Source organism: Dermochelys coriacea, chromosome 1, assembly GCF_009764565.3.
Source record: "Dermochelys coriacea isolate rDerCor1 chromosome 1, rDerCor1.pri.v4, whole genome shotgun sequence".
NCBI lineage: Eukaryota > Metazoa > Chordata > Testudines > Dermochelyidae > Dermochelys > Dermochelys coriacea.
In genome coordinates this window covers 125,328,075-125,347,289 of record NC_050068.2, presented here as the reverse complement: position 1 = coordinate 125,347,289, position 19,215 = coordinate 125,328,075, and the positions used below count along the sequence as shown (strand labels likewise).

Here is a 19,215-nt window from a genome sequence, read left to right as displayed (position 1 = left end):
GAAAGATGGCAAATCCTGACATGGGAGTTCACTTCCTTTACACTGTAGAAACTTTCATAGAATCCCAGTGCATCCAACAGTGATGTACAGTTTATATTTTCAGGAAGAAAGCTGAGTACAAACCAGGCCAGTCAGACATTAAGTTAAACATGCAAAGAATGGAAAAGTACAAAGTCTGACAGCATAGAAATAATGTATAATGCAAGGAGTATAAGATTTCCACAGCTGCTTTCACATGCTATTTCTTGTTAAACGTGTGTTAATTAATTTAGTCCCCCATTTAGAGTCAAGAGCCAAACAAGAGTCACATTCAGACTAGCAGATTGTCAATCCCTGTAGCAGTGGTGGCCAAATTTACTGACCCTCTGAGCCACATAACACAATCTTCAGAAGTTCGAGAGCCAGGGTTCACCAGCTGGGCCTTGGAGCTTCAGCCATGTGGGATGCGAGGTCTCAGGGCTTCTGCCCCACTGGAGGCGCTTGCCAGGGGTCAGGGCTTCAGGTGCGCTCCCGTTGAAGTGCTGAGCCCCAGCAAGCACATCCCCGAGGGGCTGCAGCCCCGAGACCTCCCTCCCTGCTGGGCAGAAGTCAGAGGCAATGCGTGGGAGGGATACCGTGGGGTCATGTGCTCACCCAGATTTTTGCCAGGGTTTGCTGGCCCCACTCAATCACATAGTGTCGCCAGGGCTCCTCTCTGCATGACAGCTGCTGAAGCCAGCATGCTGGTAGCTGCAGCCATGGGAGAGACAGCAGCAAACAGCTGGGAGCTGCAGGGAGAGTGCAGCTTTTGCTGCTGTCTCTCCCCACAGAGCTAAAGCAGGGCCCCTCCCTGCTAACACGGGGAGTTGCAGGTGGGGTCTGGTAGGTGGAGAAAGGGGGTAGGGAGGTAACACGAGCTGCACTTTACTGTGAAAGAGCTGCATGTGGCCTGCATGTAGGCTCAACATACATAAGGAGTGAATGTTCTAACAGTGTATTGTTGTAAAAAAAGAAGTGACAAGGTTAACTATGAGTAGGGTCTAGTAAAAGCTGATTACTTCCCTGCATTCATACATGTAACATTAGACAAGAAAGAGGAGACAGAATTATTTTCTTCCTAAAATGGCATCATAGAGCTTTCCTGTTTTCTTGACTTGAATCTCTCTGAAACCAGCTGCAGTGAGGAGCTTGCTGTACTCGGTTGGCGTTCGTTCTTTTCCTTCAGCCTGAACCAACATGTTCATAGAGTAAAGCTGGGTTTCTAAAGGTCCAGTTTTGTCTTCATTCAAAAGTGTTTCAACCAGCAGCACTCCACCCCCTAATGGGATAAAAATATTTAAAACATGTTGATTTGTCAGAGAGGGACACTAAAGCTTATTTTCCAACTGCATTTTTAGGTATTTCCATAACCTTAGAGATTCCCTTTATATCAAGAGAAAAATCATGTTATATTGCTACAGTAGTTCATGAAATAGCTAGAGGGATTCTATGCATCAATTAGCTATTATTTCCTGCACTTCAAAGTAGAGAGTGAAGGAGAACCTATTAGCTGTGATTGAAACATTTATTGACTCCAGCAGAAATGAACCAGAGGTGTGGTTGCTCAGCATCTCTGAAAATCAAGCCCCATAGGCCAGAGTTTTAAAATAAAATAATTTAGGCACCTAAAAATGCATATTGGCAATTTTCAAAATTTGAATAGGTCAATTTGAATTGACTATCAACATGATTAGGCACCTAAATAACTTTTAAAATTTGACCTTGCTTGTCTAAAGCATATGACCAAACCTAGAGGCTAGGGTTGCCAATTTTGGATGGACGTATTCATGGAGGTCTTGTCAGATGTCAGTCTTTAATTAAAGATTAATCATTAATTCCTGGAGACTCCAGGACAATCCAGGAGACTCGGCAACCTTACTAGAAGCAAATTTTCAAGTTGGCCATTCTTACTCATGTGGCCCGGATGCAAATCACTCATGTAAAAGAAGAAAGTCTTTCATTGAAATGGCTCTTTAAAAAACCCTGTCCCAAACAAATGATGCATATAAGTGTCTATTTTGCAAAGAGGAAAACATACCAGGCTTGCCACCAAGCCTTGTGGATTTTTGCTAGTAGCTGCATACACTTGTCTTCTGCCCAGACATGCAGGGTCCTAGCCAAAATGTATAGATCAGCTTCTGGAATTGGATCTTTAAAAAAATCTCCTGTAACAAAAAGAAAACAATGCAAACAACAGGCCTGAATAAGCAAACATTTTTAATCTGGCGTTACAAGAAATACAAGCTTGCTCCAAAACTGTTTGTGAGACTTGCTGGGAAGCTACACTCTTCTGGCTTGTCATGCTGAGGATTCACAGCCCACTTAAGGGGCAAATCTCCCAGTATTGGATATTGGTGATGTGCTCTTTATCCAGCCATTTGTATGCCAATTTCATTTCTCTCTCTCTGTCTCTCTCTCCCTCTTTCTCTCCATTTCCTGTCTGCTTCATCCATATAAGCCATCTGTCACACTTCTCTGTCTTTACTTTTAGGTCATCCCCTGTCCTCTCCACTTTTTCTCCTTCTTCACTGCTGGGTCCACTTTCTCTTTCTCTCCCCTCCTCTCCTGACCTTCACCCTCCAAAATTAACAATTTATTTCTATTTAAATAGTAAAACTAGACGCATAAAACCAACATACCCCTACACTCGTGTGATGGATGATGCTATATGATTGAGGATAACTATATTTATTATAGCTGATATCACTATTATACAATTACAACAAATTTTGTACAAAGTATGTCATGTAAGATAACAATGGAAAAGATACATGCTAACAAATCCTGTTTAAATCCATGTATCATCACTGTGCATGAAGTTATGATATTGGCTATGTATTTGTATCTCAAATGCGTTTGTTCTTGGAGTGAAGCCCACAAGGTTGTTTACATCCAGTCTCGACAGCCCATTGTGGATGGACTCTCCAAGTGTGGAAGGGCTATTAGAAAGAATCAGCTTTCCAGATAGCCTCTTCCTGAGGATGCCTCAGACAGCAAGGAGCCAATGGCATCTGCTGTGATTCAGCAAAACATGTCTGGCCGTGTGATGGGGACATGTGATCTAAGAATTCATGTTGGCCAGTAACTCTCCATGTACAGGTACAGTGGGCTTAGTTTGGTACAGTAAATTTCCAGGCACATGGCAGAGGGTATAAATTACAGCTGAGAGAACTCCATCTTGCCTTATTCCTGCTCCAAACTTCTCTGCACTGTGGATTTATAACAAAGGAAGTATTCTAAACTAGGGACTGAGGCCCTTCCAAGCTTTTGGAAGTTTGCCAGAGAGACTTCTGCAAATCTGTGGACTCTTACATCAAAGCTGCAGACCTGATCTCAGGAGTTAGCAATTGTTTGTAATGTATACATCTTTTACCTATTTTAGAACTCTCTTCTTTATTTTTAATACATTCTTAGTTAGTTTGCTAAACATTGACTGGCAGCTTGATTTTGGTAAGTTCTGAAATATTTAGTGACCTGGGATCTGTGGCTAATCCTTTGAGATTGAGGAATCTTAATGTATGGGGAATTGGGTCACACTCAACAATCTCTTACTGTACAAGACCTATTTGTCTGGATTGGGAACTAGGGGCTGGAATGCTTAAGGGGACTGCATGTTTCGGCTTCTTGTTAACCAGTGTGGTATGACAGGAGCTCTTTTGTTACTGGGTTGGTGAATCTAATTAAAGAAGAAACCAGCTGGCAATGGGTCACATGTATATTGTAACATGACCCAACAGCATTTATCCCTTCAAATGTAATATGCATTTCTTTATGGGCCTTTGTGCCCAGTCACATTGCACTAATCTACACAACCTACTGTTTTCAACTATTTAGCATGCTTTGAACTGCGCACAATTGTTCAGTGAATCCACATCCCCGCTCCCTCCAGGATGACACCAGGAAGAGCTAGGAAGGCCACTGCATGGAGTTTGTTTTTTCCTTTTACGTTGCTATTTAATAGGGATAATGTTCAAGGACTTGGAATATATTTGCAACCTAGGCAACTAATAGCTCAGCTTCTTCAAGTCCACAGGGTGTACATTGCTCATTACACTCTGTTATCATCAAACATGGTCCCTTCAGTACATTTTTCTTTGCAGATGAGCACACACAAAATGAAGCCAGTTTACCTTCATGGAAAGTGATCCGACGTTCTTCCGGGGGCACAAAACGCTCCTTTGCCACTTGCACTACTTTAGGTAGGTCATAAATTGTGACTGTAGAATTTGGGTACAAAGAAATACATTCCTGGGCCAAACCACCTGCACATCCTTATAGTGAAAGTGAAATACAGGGTAAATGCTCAAATATAACAATACTGGCCATTTTTATAATATCTTCCATCTCAGAAACTTAGACTGCAATGAACTCAGACTCATGCTGCCTTGTGAGATAGGTTAACGTTAGTGTCCATTTTTATAGAAGGAGACACTAAGTACAAAAAAGGTAAGTGATTTGTTCCTGGTTTCCCAGCCTCTCTCTGGAATAAGACCCAATTCTTCTGCTTCCCAGTACTGTGATCTAACCACTGGACCATAAAGGGTATTGCTTTAAAACAACATAGTATGATGCAATTACAGCTGGCTGGAAATTTTCAAAGGAAGAGTGTTTTCTTTCAAAGAAATGGCCATTCTGAATATGAAATTTTTGTGCAATATTGACTTTTTCTAAGTTTTAGTTTTCATGAATTCTTTATGACTTTTTTAAATAAAAAAAAATAACTAGTAGTATTTTTCATTGAAAACCTGTATTTTGATAAATAGGAAATGGAGATAACCATTTCAATGTTTTCAAACAAACATGAAAATTTAAACAAATAAAATTGGGTCTGTTCTGAACACTGGAAAACAGAAACTTCAATTTTTTAGTGAAAATATTCTGAAAAATTTTCCACCAGCATTAGATGAAACTCAAACAGATAGTCCATTCTTCTGTTTTAAAGTTCCCATCTTCAGTCATTAGGAAGTCATGTAGCATAATAATACTTAGCCTCTTATATAGTGCTATTAAACTAGATGATCATGATGGTCCCCGCTGGCCTTAAAGTCTATGAGTCTATAGTGCGATTAATCTATAAATATCAAAGCACTTTACAAAGGAGGGCACAGATTGTTATCTCCAGTGCACAGAGGCCCAGAGAGGGGAAATGACTTGTCTAAGGTCATCCAGCAGGCCAGGGGCAAAACTGGGATAGGACCCAGGTATCCTGAGTCCCAGCAAAGTCACAATCAGCAACGCCGCTGCCGCAGTGCATTAGAACCCTTCCCTACAAGCTGGCTTTGAAAAGCCCTTGCCTCCTCTCATTAGGATTACACCAAAGCCAGGTCTTTAGTCAGATAGGAAATGATGCACTAAGCCATGAGCAACATAATTGAATTGTAAAAAATGGAAAAGATTCACATCCAGTATTCACTATTCAAAAAGTTGCCATACCAACCTTGTTCAGGATTAGATTTTGTTTGAAACAAACCCCAGAGGGGGAAAGAAACAGGTGAGGAGCGTAATTTGAGTTAGTTTACGTTAAAAGGACAGCATATGTCAAGGTTATTTTTCCCCCATGATATTTAAATTCATGTTTTTCTCACTGTTTACAACAATGAACTGAAAACTGACCTGGTTTCTCTCTGCTTCTGCTGCTTTTGCTCCATCCCACAAGCACATGGGTTTGTTCCTGCAGAGCCAGTCATTTGCGTAAGACTGTGGGCAGTGAGCATTCAACAACAGCCTGCTCTAAAGATCAGTGTCAATGGGACAATTCCCATCAACTATTTTAGGGTTTGGATTCAGACTGAAAAAGGACACAGAAAGATTTTCTGTAAAAGGACTTTGCAAACAGAAAGAAGGATGGGAGGGAAGCAAGTGGTCCAAATTTTGAGCCTACCAAATTTAATAGTGACTCTTCAATATTAATTCTATACAAACAGCCACCAAAAACACTTTTAAATCCCTTGTAATAAAACACTGATTCCAGTCTAGGAAGCAGAGGACTGAAATCGCAAGGCAACCAATACATTTGTCTTAGGGAGAAGGCAGGAGGAGGGAAAGGGACTTTAAGTTGTGTTCAAGTGATGGGTGGGGCGTGGGACAATTTGGAAAGATTCCATGGCTATGAATACGTTAAGCTTCAGGATAACTTACTTACTTCCAGCTTGCCTGCCCTACCTTGCCAGCAGCCCATCTGGTGAGCAGTTTTCTGGGTTGCCCCAGCTCCCTGGCTCCTCAGCAATTCCTGTGGTGGGGTTACCCCAGAGTAGAGCTCTCAAGAAGCATCTTTCATTTGAGAAACTTTGAAATACTCCCCCCTCCAGGAACACTTTGGTGTTTCCAAAATGAAGTATTGCAGAATTTCCCTTCTGCAAAAATGTTTGAGATTTTGGCTTTTCATCCCAATTTGGGATACAGTTTATTTCTAAAACCTTGAAATTTTTGCAGTGTGAGATTCATTTTCCCACCCAGATCTACTTAAAATGAAATGGTCAGAGGGCAGAACAGATCATGCTTATGGACCTTGATTCACCCAGGTGCTTAAGCATAGGCCTATCCTTAAATACATGATAATTCCCATTGAGGCTGAATCAGAGCCATGGACATGGAAAGAATCCAACAAATGTAGTCAAGAAAACTTTAAAATAATAATAAATGACAGTGAAAACACCACCATCATCATCATCATGTAGCAAATTTTAATACCTCACTTGGCTCACGAAAAACACAGAAGTGATTGTGGTGTGACTGCAGAATTTTGACATCCAAACTATAAGGCTATATTTGCTGCCATAAAGGAAATACATTGGCAGAGGCTGTTCTAATGCAATGAATGGCTCCAGCGGAAAATTGTCATCAATATTAGTCAGAAAACCATTGGTAAGGCCATTGCAAGGAAAAATAATGCACAGTTGAGGCCAGTTCCAGCGTTTTTGCCGCCCCAAGTAGCAAAAAAAAAAACCACACTTGCCCTTGAATGGGGAGGCGGAATCCTGCCCGCCAAACACGGAAGCGGAGTGATGGTGCAGCCACCGAATTGCTGCTGGCGACTGAAGAACAGTTGCTTCCCCGCCGCCAAATTCCCGCCGCCGCCGCTGAGGGCAGATTGCTGCCCCAGAGCCTGACGTCCTGCCACCCCTTTACATTGGCCGCCCCAGGCACCTGCTTGGTTTGCTGGTGCCTGGAGCCGGCCCTGGTTGAGGCTTTCTGAAAGGCTTTAGAGTAGTGGTTCTTAACCTGGGGTGCAAGATGCCCTTTCTGGGGGTGTGAGACATGCCAGATATTTTTAGAAGGTAAATCATTGAAAACACAAATTAAGCATAGGCACGTAAGTACAACTACTTTGTTTCATCAAACCTATGTATTTATTAACATTATACATTTTTAACATTGATTACTGTAATATACAAACAAAAAATATATGTAGATTTAAAGAACTGACCTACTTCAATGATTTTTTGATAAGGGGTGCGAGAACACCTTTTGAGAACCAAGGGGGTGCAGGCTGCAGTAAAGGTTAAGAACCACTGCTTTAGCAGTTGAGAAGTGAAAATGGTTAGAACAGATTAGCCAGACTTCATTCCTGCTTTCTGTGTTTTAGAAGCATGGAAGAGTGAAACAGCGGGGGAGAAGTAGAAATGGAGATTGCGTGGTGCTATAAATTCTGACAGGATTGAAATACAGAGACAACGTTAAAGCTGTTTGGGGTAAGATGTATGTAGGCAATTCATCAACCTGAAGTCACTGAATGTAGTGAAGATCAGCCTGGAAGCAGTTCTGATAGAATTTCTTAAGCAAATGGCAAAAGAAAAACCTATCAAACCAGTGAGAAGGAAAATAGGCTGCTACTTAGATCTATGGGGTTCTTTAGACTGAGGAAAACATTCTGCTTTCTAATGCTTTTATCATTTTCATATTTTTATACAACTTTGGCTCAAAATGTAAAATGCTTCCCTTGTGATTGATCCTGGCCATGTAGTCTGTCCTGTTTTTCCTTTACTCACACAGGTCGAAGAACAAGTGCAATATGTATCCATAGCTTACCAAAGAAAACAGTTCAAAGTTCTGATAACACTTACCTCCCAGATCATAAATGACAGTGAAAGGTGAAAGGTCAAATGCAGCAATCACATCTCTGACATATATACTCCAAAATGCATTCAAAAAATACATAAATTTGATCATCTCTTCTTCTTATCTAGTCATTTAAAAGAACATTATTTGTAGCACAAGTAATTATGACACATTCATTCATGGCTAGCATCATATAACTGGTGCCTTTAGCTGAAATACTGTATTAAACCCTGTTTCTCGGCCAGCATGCACAATCATCTATTTTGACCACTATTAAAATGAACTTACATTAACAGATATTCAAAATATTAAGAATAAATCCACCCTGTTTCATATTCCTACATTTTAATAAGATTTACTGAAAGTTACACTTATCTAGCAGTGTGTTATGATGCTAAGCCTAAGGGTCTCCAGCTGTTTTTCATTTAACAGAATTTTCCATTATACCAAACATTGTCCATAGCACATTGTTCATGACAGGTTGCCAGTAAGAACATGATGTTTAGATACCAAGGTGATGAGCACCAGACGTACCAGAGAGTCTCAACACTGGATACCATTGAAATGATGGGGTTTTCATGTGAATAGGACTAATTATCATATTTCACAGTCAAAGTGGTAATACAAAATAGAAAAGTCATCCACATAAAAGAAAAGCATAAAACTCCCGACCCAAAATTGATTATTACCTGTAGAGAGCCCCAAAGATGTCTTCTGATGAAATACCAAATGCTCGCTCATACTGTTTTTTTCTATCTCTTAAAGAAAAATAAATATGGGGTATTTATATTTTAACACCTTACTGCATTGGTGACAATTACGGCTTATTATGGTACCTATTTTATTCAACTTATTAAGGTACAAATGTTACCCTTTGTGTTATTGATTTGATCAGTGATTCTGAAATGCGGCCACCAACCACTTTTTGTGCCGTCATGGGGCTGCCAGCAGTAGGTACTTCGGCCCCGGGATGGCAGGGCTTCAGGGGCCCCAGCACTTCAGGAGGCAGGGTACTGGGCCACCTGGGGCAGCCAATCTCCCAACCCACATCCCTGGGGAAGCAAGGCCCGCAGGGCAGCAGCTTCAGCCAGACTCCCATCCCCCATCTGGGGGCAGCTGGGTCCCCTGGGCTCCAGGCCCCTGCCCCTCAGGCTATCTGACTTCAGCCCCCATTCCTGGGACAGCGGGGCTCTCAGGGCAATGGGGCTTTGGGGTCCCCAATGCTTCAGCAGGTGAGGCAGTAGGACCCCTTTGGGGCTGCCTAGGTCCTGGCCCCCATCCATGGGGTAAGTGGAGCCCGCAAGGGTAGTGAGGGCAGCTGGGCTCTCCAGCCCCTGGTGGCTATGGAGTTCCTGGCCCACAGGGCAGCATGATCACCATCATGAGTTGGCTGCATCCTGAGGCCACCAAAAAAAAATTGGGGCTGGGGGGAAACCCTTGGCTTGATCATTCTGAAAGCTGTCTGTGCCACACCAAAAGATTCAGAAAGGAAATCAGTCTCTACTTTCTTATTATTTTATGTTCATTATTGAACACTACTAAGAGGAAGGAAACACAACTGCTATTTGACGTACCAGAGATAGGGCTCAGATCCTCAGCTGGTGTAAATTGACATAGCTCCATAAAGAGCTGTGCTGACTTGTACCAGCTGAGATTCTGGCCCAATATACACTGACTTCCTTCCTCACTTTCTTCTGCCTTTGGCAACACAACCAATTAGGATCCCTGCAAGCATCCCTCAGACACTATTCATCATCATTTGCCTGGCCGAGGGGGTTTCCCTCCACAGAAACTATTATCATGATAAAATGTTCCCCTTGGGACACACCAAAGAAGCATAGTATAGAAGTGTGTTTCCTGAATCTGCAGTGAATTCATCCACTGAAGCACTAGCAAACATAAGCTTATGTAGTAATAGTTCAACATGCTTCCCAAACAATTACCAGTCAATATCTTCATTTTCTCTTGTTTCCCCAGAGACACATCTCTTCCTGAGGAGGTTCACAAATGTAGCAAAATGCTTTATTGCAATGGGTGTTGGCACATGAATTTTGAACAAATGACATAAGATTTCGTCTCCTTACCTCACAGCATCTGTCAGGTAGTGCCAGCACAAATAGATGGTTTTGGAGTAGTACATCAAATTATGATACTGAGACTTGGGACTTGATTTTGTAAGATAGAGGTTGGAAAGCTCTGGGTTCCTGTAAAAGGCTAAAAGGAAAAAGAAGGTAAGTTAACATTTACAAACTTGTTATTGTGCAAAGCCTGTTTTACAGCATAATCTTTGTAACAAGAACAAGCTGTATGAGTGCAACCAAAGCAACAAAGAAACTAGATAGAATGGAGGAGGGCCCGGGGGCACGCATGCATAGCATACCATATCTACCCATCATATTCTGAAAGAACTGGAGTGAAGGATTGCAGGATGTAAAAAGCATACCCCATCACCACCACCAGTTCTTTGTGAAAGTAGATAAACCATACGGCTGTGGTGGCAGCTCTTTCCACTATGCTTTTTAGTGTTTGTGCTCAAACACATTTTATTTAAACAATAACACCTAACATACTAGTCTTTTTTGGCCTGGTGAGGAAACCAAAGGGAGAGTTAAGTCCCCACGACATAATACCACCTATTATCCCTAACTTGAATAGCTCAGACACTTCTGAGGCTATCTACTGCCACTGGCTGATTACGGGAGTCATCTCAAAGATGCAAAGTTTTGGGTTCTAACTATGCTTACTATGTGTCTTTAATGGACAGACATATAGGCTGCTATAGAATGTGTTCTCTCTCTTACACAGAGGCAAACTCCCACTGAATTCAATGAGAGCCAGATTAGGCTTTAAATCTATTCCTCCACTGTGTATGATGGGAAGACTGGGGTCTAGGCAGCTCCAGGAGAGTCTCTGTGTGGGCTCTATACCCAGGCAGCTGCCACAAAGGAGAAAAGTTCCTCTGAAGCATCCAGCTGAACTTCTATTAGCAGGGTGGATGCTGCCTCATTTGTGCTCCTGCAGCTGGCCTGGTTGCCATGGAAAGGGTGCAGGTGGCTTCAGAAGTGGCTACAGATTTCTAAGGGCTCGTCTACATGGTGAAATGTACTGAAATAGCTGTTTGGTAAAAGCTCCCCATGTTGACAGCTTAGTTTAATCCATTTTGGAAGTGGATCAAGCTAAATGGAACAAGCCAACTCTTATTCTACTGTGGAAAGGCTATAGCACTTTAAATTTCCCCGTCCTTATTCCAAAATAACTTCCACATATAGATGTCACCTAAAAGAAGAGAAAGTATTTGTAAAAAGGCCACTCTTCATGGATGTGTGTCCTAGCAGTTCCCCTGCTATGCAAACAAACACAATAAGAATAAACTTTAGGATCCAGTGTACCAGTGGGTTTATATTAACCCTTAGAACACTGCTTGATTTCCATGGAAGGACTGGAGAGAGGGTCTTGATAGCTGGGAGGGTGTGTGTATGTGTGTGATCTATGAGGAGCAATCTGAGAGGTTGCAAGTAAGTACAAGCAAAAAGAAAAGGAGTACTTGTGGCACCTTAGAGACTAACAAATTTATTAGAGCATAAGCTTTCGTGAGCTACAGCTCACTTCATCGGATGCATTTGGTGGAAAAAACAGAGGAGAGATTTATATACACACACACAGAGAACATGAAACAATGGGTTTATCCTACACACTGTAAGGAGAGTGATCACTTAAGATAAGCCATCACCAACAGCAGGGGGGGGAAGGAGGAAAACCTTTCATGGTGACAAGCAAGGGAGGCTAATTCCAGCAGTTAACAAGAATATCAGAGGAACAGTGGGGGGTGGGGTGGGAGGGAGAAATACCATGGGGAAATAGTTTTACTTTGTGTAATGACTCATCCATTCTCAGTCTCTATTCAAGCCTAAGTTAATTGTATCCAGTTTGCAAATTAATTCCAATTCAGCAGTCTCTCGTTGGAGTCTGTTTTTGAAGCTTTTTTGTTGAAGTATAGCCACTCTTAGGTCTGTGATCGAGTGACCAGAGAGATTGAAGTGTTCTCCAACTGGTTTTTGAATGTTATAATTCTTGACGTCTGATTTGTGTCCATTCATTCTTTTACGTAGAGACTGTCCAGTTTGGCCAATGTACATGGTAGAGGGGCATTGCTGGCACATGATGGCCTATATCACATTGGTAGATGCGCAGGTGAACGAGCCTCTGATAGTGTGGCTGATGTGATTAGGCCCTATGATGGTATCCCCTGAATAGATATGTGGACAGAGTTCGCAACGGGCTTTGTTGCAAGGATAGGTTCCTGGGTTAGTGGTTCTGTTGTGTGGTGTGTGGTTGCTGGTGAGTATTTGCTTCAGATTGGGGGGCTGTCTGTAAGCAAGGACTGGTCTGTCTCCCAAGATCTGAGAGAGCGATGGCTTGTCCTTCAGGATAGGTTGTAGATCCTTGATGATGCGTTGGAGAGGTTTTAGTTGGGGGCTGAAGGTGATGGCTAGTGGTGTTCTGTTGTTTTCTTTGTTGGGCCTGTCCTGTAGTAGGTGACTTCTGGGTATTCTTCTGGCTTTGTCAATCTGTTTCTTCACTTCAGTAGGTGGGTATTGTAGTTGTAGGAATGCATGATAGAGATCTTGTAGGTGTTTGTCTCTGTCTGAGGGGTTGGAGCAAATGCGGTTATATCGTAGCGCTTGGCTGTAGACAATGGATCGAGTGGTATGATCTGGATGAAAGCTAGAGGCATGTAGGTAGGAATAGCGGTCAGTAGGTTTCCGATTTCGGGTGGTGTTTATGTGACCATCGCTTATTAGCACCGTAGTGTCCAGGAAGTGGATCTCTTGTGTGGACTGGTCCAGGCTGAGGTTGATGGTGGGATGGAAATTGTTGAAATCATGGTGGAATTCCTCAAGAGCTTCTTTTCCATGGGTCCAGATGATGAAGATGTCATCAATGTAGCGCAAGTAGAGTAGGGGCATTAGGGGACGAGAGCTGAGGAAGCGTTGTTCTAAGTCAGCCATAAAAATGTTGGCATACTGTGGGGCCATGCGGGTACCCATCGCAGTGCCGCTGATTTGAAGGTATACATTGTCACCAAATGTGAAATAGTTATGGGTCAGGACAAAGTCACAAAGTTCTGCCACCAGGTTAGCCGTGACAGTATCGGGGATACTGTTCCTGACGGCTTGTAGTCCATCTTTGTGTGGAATGTTGGTGTAGAGGGCTTCTACATCCATAGTGTGCTTTTTCAGGGAGTTTCTTGAGCAAATGCTGTAGTTTCTTTTGGTAACTCTCAGTGGGATCAGAGGGTAATGGCTTGTAGAAAGTGGTGTTGGAGAGCTGCCTAGTAGCCTCTTGTTCATACTCCGACCTATTCATGATGACGACAGCTCCTCCTTTGTCAGCCTTTTTGATTATGATGTCAGAGTTGTTTCTGAGGCTGTGGATGGCACTGTGTTCTGCATGGCTGAGGTTATGGGGTAAGCGATGCTGCTTTTCCACAATTTCAGCTCGTGCACGTCGGCGGAAGCAGTCTATGTAGAAATCCAGGCTGCTGTTTCGACCTTCAGGAGGAGTCCACCCAGAATCCTTCTTTTTGTAGTGTTGGCAGGAAGGTCTCTGTGGGTTAATATGTTGGTCAGAGGTGTGTTGGAAATATTCCTTGAGTCTGAGATGTCGAAAATAGGATTCTAGGTCACCACAGAACTGTATCATGTTCGTGGGGGTGGAGGGGCAAAAGGAGAGGCCCCGAGATAGGACAAGAAAGGTGAAGAGGTTCGTGTCACGGGGCCTGGCATGAACACTGAATTCATTCACTAATTTAAATTGATCATTTGGAACTGCTGATTTTTGGAATTATCCAAAGACAATGTTACAAGTTATTTATTGTTCGAAAACCCTGCTCATAACAACATTTGTATGCTTCCTGTGTTTAATACAAATAATTTTTTTAAATGTTCTTGTTTAAAGCATGCTACTGTTGCTTCTGTCAGCAAAATGTGTGAGTGGAATTTACAGAAAGATCCACGATGTTCGCTGCATACGGAATACAACAGATTAGGAAAAGTAGATAGATATTGTATCTAGGGTGACCAGATGTCCCGATTTTATAGGGACTGTCCTGATTTTTGGGTCTTTTTCTTATATAGGCTCCTATTACCCCCCATCCCCATCCCGATTTTTCAAACTTGCTGTCTGGTCACCCTAATTGTATCTGGTACAGTCTTTTCCTGCTCTCTGTGGGCTTTTCTCCTCATTTCTGCCTACTCAATAGTGTACTGCAGGCACAATTCAGGCTGAAAGTGGAGAACGCACAGCAAAGAAGATTCTTTGTATACATAGGATTTTCATTCAGGGTTACTTTGTCTGAACACATCTCTTTCTAAGCTATCTGTAAATATTTCTAAAATACACTTCAGAGTTCCAGACCTTCAGCCAGTGTAAACAGGCATAGCTCTGTCAATTTCAATGGAGTTCCACCAGTTTATACCAGCTTAGGATCTGACCTCTTGTCTTTAGCTCAGGAAGTCTGTAACTACACTTTATGAAATAAGGATAATTAATATAAAGATATAAAGACAATTGGCCAAGTCAGCGGGAGAGCTTAAAGAAGTCTAAATTAGTGTAACTAATACCTTCTTCTGGCCTCCACACTATATATATATATTTACACATCTTACAACATTCTCTTAGATTCCCTTACAGATGCTTAGACTCAAATTCCCTTACTCATGGGTGATTACTATTGCTTGTGAATTTGGTCCAATGCGTTAAAAAGGTTCTTAGGAGAGGTAGAAAAGTGACTATGCATCTGTTTTACTCTCTTACTCCTACACAAGTTCAGTTTTTGTAAATCTGCTGCATTGAGATTTTTCAAATCATACTGTACCTCTTCCCTCATTCTGGCATTTTGGCGTTTAATATTATAACTCAGTCTCGCACATGCTATTTAATGAGGCTTTAAAACCAACAGTGATTTAATTGTTAGTCTTCGACCTTCCCGACAATATTACCTCCTTCACTTTTCATTTCGACTCCCAGGAGCTTTAATCCTACACAGGCATCAAGTAACCGTTCCGTTCCGATGGCACTGGTGCCCAAATATTCAGCAATGGCATCTGAAGACAGGGGCCCTTCTGACTCCAGCAATAGATCAAACACTCTCAATTCACAGGCAGTAAACATAATCTGAAAGCAAACGGAGGTGGGTCAGTGGAGTAAGAGAAAGTGCAGATGCTCCCTGATGAGTTTTAATATAATTTCCAAGCATTATTTGTATTCTTACCTTTGAGACTAAAAACCCATTGTTGTATTGAAATATGATCTGAAGATAGTCAAGGTCTTGTGTGGAGCTCATTTTCCTTCAGCACATTGTGAGAGATCCTCTTTCCTTAGTTGTTCAAATAAGCTAATTTTCCAGTAGATACAGATCACACTGGGTAGTTCACTTAATCTGATTGATCAGGGGCTTCCCTAGCCTCTTCCCCAAGGGGGTTGGGGCCGAAGTGTGTTGTTCTGTCCCATCTAGTGGCACGGAGACCATGTAGAGAGAGAAATAAAATTAATCTGCTTTACAGCCTTAGCTAACAGCCAGTTGGCTTTTAGCTCATGCAGTAGAGGCTCGTGCACTAAGCTCTAGAGGTCCCACGTTCAATCCCACCCCCCCAAGACTGGGTTCTGTCAGCATTATGTTGGGACAGTGCCAAATTATTATTATGAATTACTGTGATTGATATGAATGACTGTGGTAAGCATGAGTTTGGTATGGCCTGAAATTGGCTAGAATGGACCGTGAATTTGGTAGGGCCCTATGTATTGTATAACTTTTTACTGCTTGTGTGATTCTTTCTCAAATAAACTGCGGAGCATTGAGCAAATTGAATCCAAATTTTCACTGGTATCAGCTACAATCTGCCCAGCTGTGGGCCATTAAAAATCCATTTCAATAAGGTGGACCTTAGCCGCCCTCTCCTTGAGACTCTGCCCCCACTGTGGACCCCCCACGCTGCCCGGACTTACCTCTGAGCAGCTGCTGGAGGTGAGCACCTGGATAGTAGCTGCCGCTTTGTCTGCTCTGCTTTCAGAGCCTGGCGGCCACAGAGCAGCAACTGCTACTGGGGGTGGGCTACGGGGGGGCCAAGGCAAATTTTAGAGTGGGTATAATCCCCTGCAAGCCCCTCCCTTATCACTACCCCTATTATTAGTTGTGAGAAAGCTATGTTATAAAAAACACACTAGAAAGGCAATGTAAGTGTATGTAACATGTTGGACATGAAGACACAGAAAATATTAATTTAATTAATAATAGTATTCTGTACATTTATACGTAGCCCAGAATCCTTGTAATAATTTAGGCCTAAACTTAGGTTGAGTGTCATGAGCAACAGTAGAAGTAAGCCTGGGAAGAAGGCAGGAGTTACTGAGAGCAGCCTCTGGCCTGAGTGTCCGCCCATCACGGCGCACTAGCCAGTGCAGGTGGAGGGACCGGGGTGCCCCACAGTGGCGCGGACTGACTGGTTGAAGAATTTAAATCAGCCAGTTACTTCTATTAGGTTTCTCACTGTTCTGTCTCTGTCTGTAGGCTCTCTGTCTATAAAGTACAGACAGGAGAATTACTATGTATTTTATCAGCCAAAATTGCATTTTAAAAGCTAATGAGAAGTTACAGAAAGCAAAATAAAGATGTTTAGATGATAGTGTTTACAAAATGTCAAAAACCTGAACAGGGGATGTTCAGTTTATCAAGACATAATAAATCAGTTGCATTAATTCAGGGTCTAATCATAACCATGGTACAATGGCAAACTTCTGTCCTAATTCTATGCTGTTCTGAGTGGGTGATTTTAGCACCAGTGTGGAACTATAGCTCATTAAATATAGATCCTTATTTATCTCCAGTCAAGTTTATCTGCCCGTGGATTTATGGAATGCTCATGTCAGTTCAAGCACACAATTCTAAAGCAGAATTTAGAAATTCAGACAAATAATCCCAGATCAGTTCAAAATTACCTTTTCCAGGTATATTTAGCCAAGCATTGCCACCTATACCAGCACAAAACTATCAGTTGTTATACCCAAAATGTAATATGCAGGTATCATTTTGAAGCTATTTTAATTTTTTTGGAATTTCACCAGTATTGTAAACTTTAAACAGAGATTTAAATAAAAGAGGAAATCTTTAGTTTATAAACCAGTTCACATCTGTTGCTTTTTTTTTTCTGTCTATGAAACTGTGGATTCTCTTGACCATAAAAAACTTTATGTGATTTCTAAACTGAACTCTTGGAAACACTCAGGGTTTCTCATAGTTCATTTTTGTTGTAGGCAAGCACAGTTTCCTGTAACAAATAGTAGTAGGAGGCTTATTTAGTGTAATTAGTTTCTCCAGTCTCAGTACTCTCAACTACTTACTAATTTAACATAATTTCCGGACAAGGCTAAACTTGTAAGTGAAATACAGCTCACAAAACATCATGCGTTTTAATCACTTGGGCCTTGTCTACACATTGACCAGCTTAGCTATTGCAGAATAAGCTATTCCACAATAGTGCCTCATGAACACTCTGTTCCAGAATAAAAGTATACCCCAATTATCCAAAGGTTGCTGGAGACACTCAGCCTAAATTTAGACCTAAATTATTACAAGGATTCTGGCCTATGTGTGGATGTACAGAATGTTATTATTAAGTAAAGCCATATTTTCTCTGTCTTCACTACATAGTGCGACTACACACAGATTACATGCACATACAATTACCCTTCTATTGTATTCTCTGAGCATGTCTGTCTTTAAAAACTTGTGCCACCTCTTTGGCTGAAGTTTAAGGAGAGTAGATGAACCTCCTGAAAAGGTCAAAAGCAGAAGTCAGCACTGAGAGAGAGGGATTTACATTCCACTGACCTACTTTAAAAGAATGCTGTGCTTCAACATTCAGAAGTCATGGCGTGACTATTGCGGATGAACTCACAACCTTAACTCTGTTCATTGTGTGTTTGCACAACACAAACTGTAATCGCATATTGAGCTGCTATTTCTCAAGTAGCACAATATGTCATATAGTGTTTTCTACGGTGTTAGATACACATATCATCTTCTGCACAATGTACCACTCTGTGTATACCAGAGTCCATTCAAGTTAGTTACGTCCAAGATACTGTAGAATCTTTCTCTCAGTCGTAAAATTTCCTTTCATTAGCTCAGCTTCCCCTGCTGGGTTCTTATCAATCCCTTCTTCCTTTTATTAGTAAGGGGGATTATACCACCTCACGTGGTAGCAACATGGAAGGAAGGAGATAGAGGGACAACTTGCACCCACCTTCTACTATGGGTCCAGCTAGGGGATACGAAACAATAGGGCTGATTGCCCCATAACTCAAACTACCCTGAATTTTCTTCTTGGGGCCTCTTCATATGCAACCAACCAGTTTTAGAACCTCCTCCTTATTAGCCCTTTCCTGGCTAGGTGTTACTCTTTAATGAAGCAGTTGGACCCACATCTTGATTAATCTTGATTAATCCCAGGCTGCCCTTATATCTCCCAGAAGGCCTGGTTCTTAGTCACATGGTCTCCAACACATGACTTCTGTACTCATCCCCTTCATCTGGGGAGGCAAGCTAAAGTGTCACACATGAGGCTGAATCCCAACTACTGTTCCCTCTAAACTGTGCGCGTGTGTGCGGGCGCACACAGATCCTAAACCCCATGCACACGGCGAAACACCGCGCGCACAACAATTTGCACAGAAGAAAATTTTTGCGCACGCGGCCTGTCAAAATTTAGAGAGAACATTGGTCCCAACCCCACTCTGCTTACCTCACCTCAAAAGGTTAATTCAGCCCAGGTCAAGGTGTCTGAGGGATGACTTGCTTCCAGAAAAATTATTCTCCTAACTCTCACTACTCAGGGATCAGTGTTAGTATATAGGTCTGTTTGTTAGCCTGGGATAGAATTTGGGGTTTGACTTTTTGATACCCTTATACTAATATGTGTAAACAAAGGACAAAAACGCTATGATGTTGCTTATGCCTAGTCAGCTAGATTTGTTAGTATAATGGGAACCGATAGGAGCAGTTAAAGTGTTACTCAGAGCATATTTTAAGATTGCCTCAACCCCTATCTCAGGGCAAAATCAAGCAACCAGGTGGGAGGG

General features: G+C 42.0%; 1 pseudogene; it reads right to left on the bottom strand.

Moving 5' to 3' along the window:
• Positions 1-648: 648 nt before the first annotated feature.
• LOC119847765 lies at positions 649-15,423 on the bottom strand (annotated as a pseudogene).
• Positions 15,424-19,215: the final 3,792 nt, after the last annotated feature.